This window comes from Portunus trituberculatus, chromosome 49 (assembly GCF_017591435.1).
Source record: "Portunus trituberculatus isolate SZX2019 chromosome 49, ASM1759143v1, whole genome shotgun sequence".
NCBI classification, from domain to species: Eukaryota; Metazoa; Arthropoda; class Malacostraca; order Decapoda; family Portunidae; genus Portunus; species Portunus trituberculatus.
Genome location: NC_059303.1, coordinates 9,567,649 through 9,577,859, shown reverse-complemented (window position 1 = coordinate 9,577,859; position 10,211 = coordinate 9,567,649). Strand labels below are relative to the sequence as shown.

The following is a 10,211-nucleotide window of genomic DNA, read 5'->3' as shown; positions in this document are numbered from 1 at the left end:
GTGTGTGTGTGTGTGTGTGTGTGTGTGTGTGTGTGTGTGTGTGATTTTATGACGCACTTTGCTCTTAAACTACCTTTATTCCTCTATGTGGTTACTCTTGTGTATGGATATGCAGCACAAATTTACAGAAGGAAATGTATAAAAATAGATGTGGAGATGGATGAAGTACTCAATAGATGGATGGTAAAGTAGATTGTCCACTTCAGTCTATACATTTTTTTTGGATGAAAAAATAGATAAATAGAGAAATAAATAGATAGATACAGATATAGGGAGAAAGATAAACAAAGAGAGATAGATAGATTGATAGATATATAGAGAGTTAATAGGTAGATAGAGAAAGATAGGTCTAGATAGATACATAAATAGATAGATAGAGAAACATACATACAGGGAGGCAGACGGAAATCTCAACAAACATTCATTGACCACTAAAACTCGTAAAAGCTCACAAAATCACAATACCTACAACAATAACACATTCCTACAGTCACCCTCATCCTTTAATTCCTCCTCCCCTTGCCTCACCACCACCACAAGAGCCTTCCACTGCACTACATCTTACGAAAAGCATCACGTTCCTCGTTCCTTCCTCGTGTTCCCTCCGCACTCAACGTCACTAGCGGGATGGTAAACAGTGCCAGCTGCTTCTGTCTCCCTCGCCACAAATGTTCCGGCCAAGCTGCCTACACAGTGCCACCCCCTCGTTCCCTCCTCAGTCCCGCAGTGCCAAAGGAAAACCAGGCACATGGGACGACCCTCTGTGCCCTGAGATCATTAATTATGACTAACTTCATTAGCTCGACGGCTGAGAAGGTGACACCGCCACCCTCAGGTAAATTGGGACTCCGGCATTTGTCTGGTATTTCGTCAAGAAACTCGAGTGTGTGTGTGTGTGTGTGTGTGTGAGAGAGAGAGAGAGAGAGAGAGAGAGAGAGAGAGAGAGAGAGAGAGAGAGAGAGAGAGAGAGAGAGAGAGAGAGAGAGAGAGAGAGAGAGAGAGAGAGAGAGAGATTAATGACACTAGGAAGGCTATGACCTCCACTGTACACACACTGAAAATGTAAATCCAACAACACCAGGTAGCTACTATGATTGAGAAATATCAATCAGGAAGGGAACCGGTTGGCAGTGAAGCAGGTTAAGATGACCAAACAGAATAGCAAACATTCCGCAGCCAGCCTGGTGAAGACACAAGAGCTATCGCAGGTTATCATTGAGAGAAACAGTTCTACCAGACGATAAAAACCTAATTAACACTCACCCAAAGCGCAGGTAGACGGCCATGCAGGTGAGGGCAGGAGAAAGACGAAGCACTTGTCTGTCTGTCTCTCCTCACATCATCTGTTTTCTTTAATTTCTTTGAGCGTTCTGAAAAGCAAACAGCGAAGATCAAGCGTCCTTTCTACACATGGTCTTGCCTGCCATCCTCTGTTGGCTCTGTGATGCCGTGGAAAAATAAAGATGTGTGTATGTGTTGAGCAGACATGACGCAAAGGGAGACGAATGAAGAGCACGATAAAAAAAAGTGTAGCTGGATGACGGAGGAGCCAAGACTGAGCTGTAAATAATGGCAAGTGTCTGAGGTAAACAGGTGCGGAAGAGAAAAAGTTTGAGTCATGAAGTGAAGAGCATCTCGTGCATGGGACAATACAGAGAGGTGAGAAAATATAACGTGTTGAAAATTGGATACCACAACACACCTTAGAATATCTTCCCGCTAAAGAACCTAAAGGGAGATACATAGATGCATACATAAATACATAACGTTCCATAGATACAATCTCACTGAACTAATGAATGTATAATAAAAAAAAGAATAAGTAATGATACATACGTTCTCCGCCTTTAGTTCAATCTCATTCCTCTGAACATTCCCTCATCGCAGCAATGGATTCAGAAACAAGCAGAATACTTTGAGCCACAGAACACACACACACACACACACACACACACACACACACACACACACACACACACACACACACACAAGAAGTCAGGAAGGCTCCATTTCTCACCGTCTGGCAGGAAAACCCTCACAATAATATAAGTCAAAGAGCCTCGGAATGTAATAGCCTGAAAGAATGCCGTCCCCAGCCCGGCCCAGCGTCGTCCTCGGCTGCGGCAAAAAAAACTCAAGTGATTCTGGAAAACAACATTGCTCTAGGGAAGGAATTACTTTTGGCTACACTCGGCGCAGACCGATGGTGAAGCGGCGTCTGGGTGGCGACATCGAGAAGGGGAGAGGGGAGGCTGGGGTGCTGGGGAGGCTAGAGAAAGCAGGGAAGGCTGAAGAGAGTAAAGGAGGTATAGAGTGCACTAGGGAATACTGAGGAATGCTGGAGAGGAAGTGAGGCGGATGAGGAAGACTAGAGAGAAGATGAAGGGAGATTTAGAGACCTGAAAAGTAAGGGAGTCTTGAATTGAAGCTGGGGAAGGTCAGGGAGGACTAGAAGTGAGATGTGTTGAGATGGTTGGTGTTTGCTCTCTTACTGAAGGTAACGCAGCGGGCTCATGAGGATGCTGCGGTCACTGCTGGCTCTTGAAGACGTTTGTAGATGTAAATTGTTGTCACCTTACTTTGCATGAATTGTTTTTGGTTTTGTTTTTGTTGCATTATTATTATTATTATTATTATTATTATTATTATTATTATTATTATTATTATTATTATTATTATTATCATTATTATTGCTATCATTATTATTGTCATTATCATTATCATTATTACTACTATTACTACTACTACAACTACTACTACTACTACTACTACTACTACTACTACCACTACTACTACTACCAACACCACCACCAACATCCCAACATCATCATCATCTTTATCACAATCATCATCATTAGCTGTCGTAAATGTTGATGTTGCTTGTAAGAATCATCTTCTCATAGAATGCATCAATGAAAAACAAAAGAGATGTATGCTTTCCTCCGTCTGTCCACACACACACACACACACACACACACACACACACACACACATTGCTTACACAGTCGTGGGTGGGTGTTAGCGGAGAAGAAAGATGAGGAGGAGGAGGAGGAGGAGGAGGAGGAGGAGGAGGAGGAGGAGGAGGAGGAGGAGGAGGAGGAGGAGGAGGAGGAGGAGGAGGGGGCCTGGCGCAAGTATCAAGTGTGTTTATTTATATAACGGAGAGGATTGACTGGGTCGTGGCCGCCTTTGTGTTGATCTTCAGATGGTAAGGTTTGGGTTCCACGTCGGTCTGTTTGTCTGTGTGTAACTATGATACATGTTTCTCTCTCTATCTGTGTTTTCTCTGTCAATCATTTCACTTTAGTCTTGATCAAATTGACCTGCTTCCCTTCTGAGTCATGGGTATATTTCTAAACATTAATTTGCATCCATAACGAATTGTTGATAAGTATTTTTGATGACTTTCCATGTGATACGATAATTGGAGTTTGTTTTTATATTGAAACGTAAAGAGAAACAAATATGACGCGCATTCACTGTTTGTTCTTTATAAAAATGTGTCCGTATTGTTATCTGAATTGAGATACAAAAAGGACACATTTATATAGCCATGCAAATTATCAACCCTCTTCCTATTCCTAACTTCATTTCTGCTCAAAATAAACAGTATTGTAATTCACATTGTAATTAATATACAAGTAAAAAGAGAAACGATAAACAACAACGGTCAGAAATCATGAGAGTCTTCTTTATGTTCCTCTTCATCTGTTCCCCAGGTGGGCGGGAGGCAGGAGGAAAGAGGCTCAATGAAGACCTCACACTCGAGAGCCTCCAGGTGTGGCCTAACCCTTCATCACGCCGCGAAGGACAACAAACCCTTGCTTCAGGTACAACAGGAAGAAACAACTTAACCACCTTTCCATTGCTTGCATACTCAACTTGTCCAAACTTGAGTCCCGGGTTGTTTGCTCTTACCCAGCACACGCGCACCACACCCACTACTCAAGAATCCCCTGCTCCCATTGGCCGCCTCAGGAAACACCGGTTGCTGAGTGGATGCCCCTTGACAAAGCTCCTCGGTGATTGGTTCCTGGCAGGGTATTTCGATCTCGTCTGGCTCTCTTGGCACGCGAGTGAGATGAAGAGATAAAGGAGGTATTGTCTCGCGGCGACTAAGGTGCCACTACTACTAACACTACTAGGTACACATCGGCCTCTGTGCATTGACGCCTTTGTATAGGGCACGGAGGGAGGTGCTGATGGGTATTTATAGGCGTGGACTCGAAAAGCAGGCAGAGAAGCAGAGAATATTGTTTCTTGGGAGGGACATTTAGTTTTAGTGTATCTGTTTGAATTGATGTTTAAGATGTTTCTCTTTCTTTAGCCAGTGAGTTTTCAATTGGCTCGTGCATGGTTTAAAGAGCTTCACGTTGACAGATGATATTTAGAGTTTTGTTTATTCTTCACTCAATTATTTCGTTGGCTTATTCTCCTTTTATCTTTCCACTAGCTAACACTGTATATTCGTATTTCTGCTTTGCTTCTGCTCTCTCTCTCTCTCTCTCTCTCTCTCTCTCTCTCTCTCTCTCTCTCTCTCTCTCTCTCTCTCTCTTTTCCACCCCCATCTTCATCCCTGTCTGCACGAGAGCCTGGTCTCCTCGCTTCTCCAGACCAATAGCCAATAACTGTAAACAACTCGCTCTAATGTGGAGGATAACGAAGGCAATAATTAACCACTTAGGATTCCTACGGCCTTCGGGGTTACGAGAATGAGGCGGGGAAATATGCTTACAGAAATTTATGTCACTGATGGGGATACTTTCTCTAATGTGGTTTTCCTAGTTGATTTTTTTTTTTTAATGTTTTTTTATTTATATTTTTCTTATTTAAAAGACTACAGTAATTATTGTTTTTTTTATTGTTAGTGTTCATTTGTGTTTCTATTACGCTTTTCTTGATTCTTTTCTCGAGTAGTTTTGTATCCTTTCTCTCTCTCTCTCTCTCTCTCTTTCTCTCTCTCTGGGTGGTACAGTAATTCTCGTTCCATTTTTCTATTTTTTTTTTTTTTTCCTTTTCCGAAAGAGAAATACATCATTGTTTATTTTTTTCCTTCTCTTTTTTTCAATCTCAGTTTTGCAGTTTTTTCTCAGGTATTTTTGTGTTTTCTTGCATTTTCTCCGCCTGGTGGTGTAGTGATTGTTCCATTCTTTCCCTGCTCTTCTTTTCCTCTTCCCTGCGTGGGAGGAATAGATCGGAGTTCCTTCGTCTTTTTTCCCCTCTGTCCACACCACATCCTGTCAGCCTTTATCTCTTTCCCAGCACTTTCTCCATTCTTTTCTCTCTCCGCCCTCTCCCTGCCTTTCTCTCTCTCTCTCTCTCTCTCTCTCTCTCTCTCTCTCTCTTCCGGAACATCTCCACACAGCTCCGTCCTGCCAATCCTCTTATCGTCCCACATCTAATCCAATTGGGTCGGGTGTGGCGGGATTCGAGTGGCAATTGGGTCCAGTTAGGGGATGATTGACAGCTGATTGACGGCCTGGTGTGTGGCCCCTCCCCTCGCCGACCCGACTGGCGAATCCCGAAGTGACGGACGACTCGCCTGGGACTCATTGGGCGGGAGAATGTCTGATCTGCACTAAAGGTTCGCTGAGGCGTGCATGACCGGCGCTCAGGGTGGTGGTGGTGGTGATGGTCATGAGAACCTCAGTGATTGGCGATAAATCATAAGGAAATGATAGTGGTGCAGGTCATGAGAGATCGATGACTGATGATGAGTAATGACATAAAAAAAAGGGGGAAAGAATGTATAGCGTTTATGATGGAGGTCATGATAATTTCCCTGACAATGTTTTTTTTTTTTCCTTTTTTATATGTGAGAGGAAAAGACTGACCAGGGCAACAACAACAAAAAAAGAAAAAGATCCATTCAGTCGCCAGTCCTCATACTTATAGTGGAAAAATCATCTAAACGTTGATAAATCTGAGCAAACGTTTGTGTTAGTGTACCATTTATTAAGATTTCGGTGACTCATGATGTGAAATAATAAAAAAAGGGTTGATATATCTTTTTACAATATATATACTTTTATTTACACATTGAATATCTTACAATTTAAATGAAGGTGCCGATTATGAAACATCCAATGACTGAGAATAAATGAATACAAATATATGAAAAAATAACCAAACTAAAGGAAGAATGTAGTCAAATATTTATACGTATATATTTTACTAGAAATGGTGTGCAAATAACGAAAGGTTTAATAGCTAACGATGAATGGAGATGACAAATACCTAATCATTGTTGAATTTGAGCTAATGTTAGTGTTTTATTTATGTGTACCTATAATTTCATACATTACAAATTAATTAAATGTAGCAGAATTTTGTCATTAAAGTATAATGTCATATTTCAATTATGTAATACAATTGTGTTTGTATTAATAGCCAGTAGGTAGGTCATTAGGGGAAGGTGTTTACTGAATATTGAATGTCATTGTATAGCATATTATCTGAAAGAGAGAAAAGAGAGACAATATGAAGTCTCTCCCTCTCCCTCTCTCTCTCTCTCTCTCTCTCTCTCTCTCTCTCTCTCTCTCTCTCTCTCTCTCTCTCTCTCATTTCATCCTCCCTATCATCATCTCATCCTCTTCTTTCAATAATGTCACTATCTCCTTCAATATTTCCCTATTCTACTTTCTTCCTTCCTTTCTCTTGCATCTCAGTCTTTCGCCGTCCTCCGTTCCCTCCTCATTATTCTCTCTCTACTCTTGGCTTGCATTTCATCGCCCGATTTCACTTCGCGCCCCATTTGAGACGTGAAATAAAAAAAAAGAGAAAATAAAAGAGATGAAGGAAAAAGAAGAGGATCATCTCATCAACAAGTCAGCCTTCGTTTGGCCAACACCTGCATTTTCTCAGCCCTGACTCTAAATATTTGCTTTTCGTGAATTAAAAAAGGAGGAAAAGTCTTGAGCGTTCGCGAAATGTGATTTATGATTTTCGCGGTCTTATTTTTGCCTGATTTTAGCTGGGAACGTATTTAGCATAGCGCAATAAAAGGTGAACAGGAGGAGGAGGAGGAGGAGGAGGAGGAGGAGGAGGAGGAGGAGGAGGAGGAGGAAGGAGGGGGAGAAGGAGGAGGAGGAGGAGGAGAGGAGAAGGAGAAGGAGAAGGAGAAGGAGAAGGAGAAGAGAAGAGAGAGAGGAGGAGGAGGAGGAGGAGGAGGAGGAGGAGGAGGAGGAGGAGGAGGAGGAGGAGGAGGAGGAGGAGGAGGAGGAGGAGGAGGAGGAGGAGGAGGAGGAGGAGGAGGAGGAGAAGGAGAAGGAGAAGGAGAAGGAGAAGGAGGAGGAGGAGGAGGAGGAGCAGAGGAAAAGGAGGAGGAGAAGGAAGACAATGACAACAATATAATACACTTTTCTAAAACAGCACCTCTTCTAAAACATAACGAAAAAACAAAACTTTCTCCTTACCTGAAAAAAAAACTCTAACTAATCATAAGTACATTTCTAAAACCAAAATTCCAATTAACTATGACTCTCTAGGAAAAAAAAAGTCTTCTTATTTACAATTTTTCCAATCAAACATTCCAACATTCCTGAGATTGCACCGAGAGAGAGAGAGAGAGAGAGAGAGAGAGAGACAGGTAAAAGCCATATTCAGAAATGCTTCCCTCTCTCACCGCGACTATTTAGAATGATTATAGAAACCATTAGCCGAGTTCTAAAGAGTATTTGTCCTGTTAATAATGCTGAAAACTTGTTAAAATGTCACTAAATTTAAAGAAGCATCCTTAAAATCACGTGACACTTCAACTAGAGTCCTTTGAAAGCAGTGAATGTACGGTGAGGTTCGGGAGTGTTTCAGAACATGGACCTATAAAGTATCACCTCTTTCTTTTTTTTATGTAAGAGGGGATAACTGGCCAAGGGTAACATAAAATGGAAAAAAAGGCCCACTTACTTGCCAATCCCCTTGCAGGTCGGAAAAAAATCAACCGAAATGTAGAGATAAATGTCTTGGCTGGCACATTTAACATCAATCGTTCCATTCGTGCGGAACTTTCCCCGTGCAAACACTCCATCACCAGCGATAATCATAATACTAAAAAACAATGACGCAATCCACTAACTCGCACGCGATAAAATAACACTAAATCTAACACCATATAGCAGAGGTAATGACACAAATAAACAACAAATATCCTTTTTAGCGTATCCACATGTACTTTATCCACGTCGTTACACATTTTATTCACTGGTTTTGTTCCATAGACAGCGTGTATAATTCCTCCGGTGCGTGAATAATGTGCTAAATAATGCATTGATTATCTGCTTCCGGACAATTACGTGATTAAAATATAGAGTAAATTTGTGTTATGCTTCCTCTCACTGACTCAAGGGAATATAGTAACTGTTGATTTTTTTTTTTTTCCTTTTTCCGGGGTTGGTAATTATAATTCGATCTTTGTTTAGTTTCTTCTTATTTTTCTATCTTTGTTTTTGTTCTTGTTGATTTTGTTACCTGTCCGTTTATCTGACTAATTCTGCTCTATTCATTTTTTTTTTTTCTGTGTTCCTTTCTCTTTGTTTATTGTAATTTTTTTTGTGTGTGTGTTTGTAATATTAGTTGTTTGTGTGTTTCCCTCTGTTAGTTTACATGCAACACACACACACACACACACACACTCTCTCTCTCTCTCTCTCTCTCTCTTAATTGTCTCGTTCTCCCTTTTTTTTCTCTGTCGCCTTTAATTACACTTCGTTTTACGCTTCTTTGTTCCCTTTCCTTGTTGTATTAATTTTTCATTCTCTTCTTGCGCTTTCCCTTTTCATCACGTTCCTTGAAATTCTCTTGTTTCATTACTCTTCATCAGTAAGTTACGTTTTCATCACTCGTTATTTCTAAAGTGCTTCGTGTTTCACTACATCTCGTGCAGTCATCTTTTTTTTGCACGCTTTTTTTTTCTTCCTCTGTATCCTCCATCTCTTCCCACTCCTTCTCCACCTCCTCTTCTTCCTCCTCCGTCTTTCCTTTTCTCCAGTGAGATAAGCACATTGCCATTTCACACAAGCTAGGAAACCAAAGTCTGTAATTAGATTCTACTTGGTTTTTGGGAGACTGACACGCTGCCACCTCAGGGCCGCTCTATTCTGGCTGCTGTGGAAGGAGTGATAAGGCTCTTCTTTCACCGGCGTCAGGTTTTATGGCAGGCACATAGACCCGTGTAGCCCTGAAGGAAAGCTAAACAAGGGGTAGTGATTAATGAATGGACAACACGCAGGCTCTCTCTCTCTCTCTCTCTCTCTCTCTCTCTCTCTCTCTCTCTGATCTCACATTATGCGTATTAGTTTTCTTTCTTTCAAACTTGAGTGATTGTTTTTCATTTGTATTTTATTCATTTTTTTTTCTTTCATGCACGTGCATTATTTAATTTTGTTTCCGAAATAGTATTATTAATAAAGTCGCTTATATAATTGCGACTAAAATCTGCGTTACAAAACGTCATATAACTTTCCACTCTCTACCTCCCTAGTTCTCAAAAAACGTTCTCTCTCTCTCTCTCTCTCTCTCTCTCTCTCTCTCTCTCTCTCTCTCTCTCTCTCTCTCTCTCTCTCTCTCTCTCTCTCTCTCTCTCTCTCTCTCTCAAATCAAGCGTCTGTTTCACTCTTCTTCACACTTTGCCTTTTCTTCTTTATTTGTTTTTCTTCCTCATTTTTTCCTCCTCTCCTCGTTACCTCCGTCACCCTACTTTACCTCGCCCGTCGCTCTCCTCCTCCTTAGTGCTCCCTTTCTTCTTCTTCGTAAATATCGCAATAAAGGTGGTAACAGATCCCTCCTGAGTTTACCCACCGGCGCTCCCTTCGCTATCAACGTTCCCCTTTACGCTATGATGTTAACCCCACGTCTTCTCAAGCTTATGAAAATTATGTAAGATTTTTTATTTTTTTCATATGATTAAGAGAGACAAGTAATAGGAGAGTGACTGAGTGGCTCAAAATTTTCTACTAAGTCTTAGGAAAATTGTGTATTAAAGTTTTTACTGCGATTTAAAAAGTAAAAAGGAAAGAGTGATTAAATAATTGAATATCTTTACTCGTCTCTTTCAAATCATAATAAATAAGTGAATTATATAAAAAGGTAAAATTAAAATGATAAATACATGTATATAATTTCATCTACGTAAACTTAGGTAGGCACAGCAGGCGTGTCCTTTACAAGGCTCTTTAATTCCAATAATGTTATTACCGTCCGCTTCGATGTAGGTA

The 10,211-nt window shown here is 40.9% G+C and overlaps 1 long non-coding RNA gene across 1 annotated transcript in view; it reads right to left on the bottom strand.

The window, feature by feature from the left end:
• LOC123499402 overlaps positions 1-10,211 on the bottom strand; it is a 70,911-nt gene that overhangs the window by 39,376 nt on the left and 21,324 nt on the right. Inside the window, exon 2 of the long non-coding RNA XR_006672973.1 lies at positions 1,264-1,370. This is a non-coding gene — a long non-coding RNA (uncharacterized LOC123499402). The remainder of the gene's footprint in view (positions 1-1,263; positions 1,371-10,211) is intronic.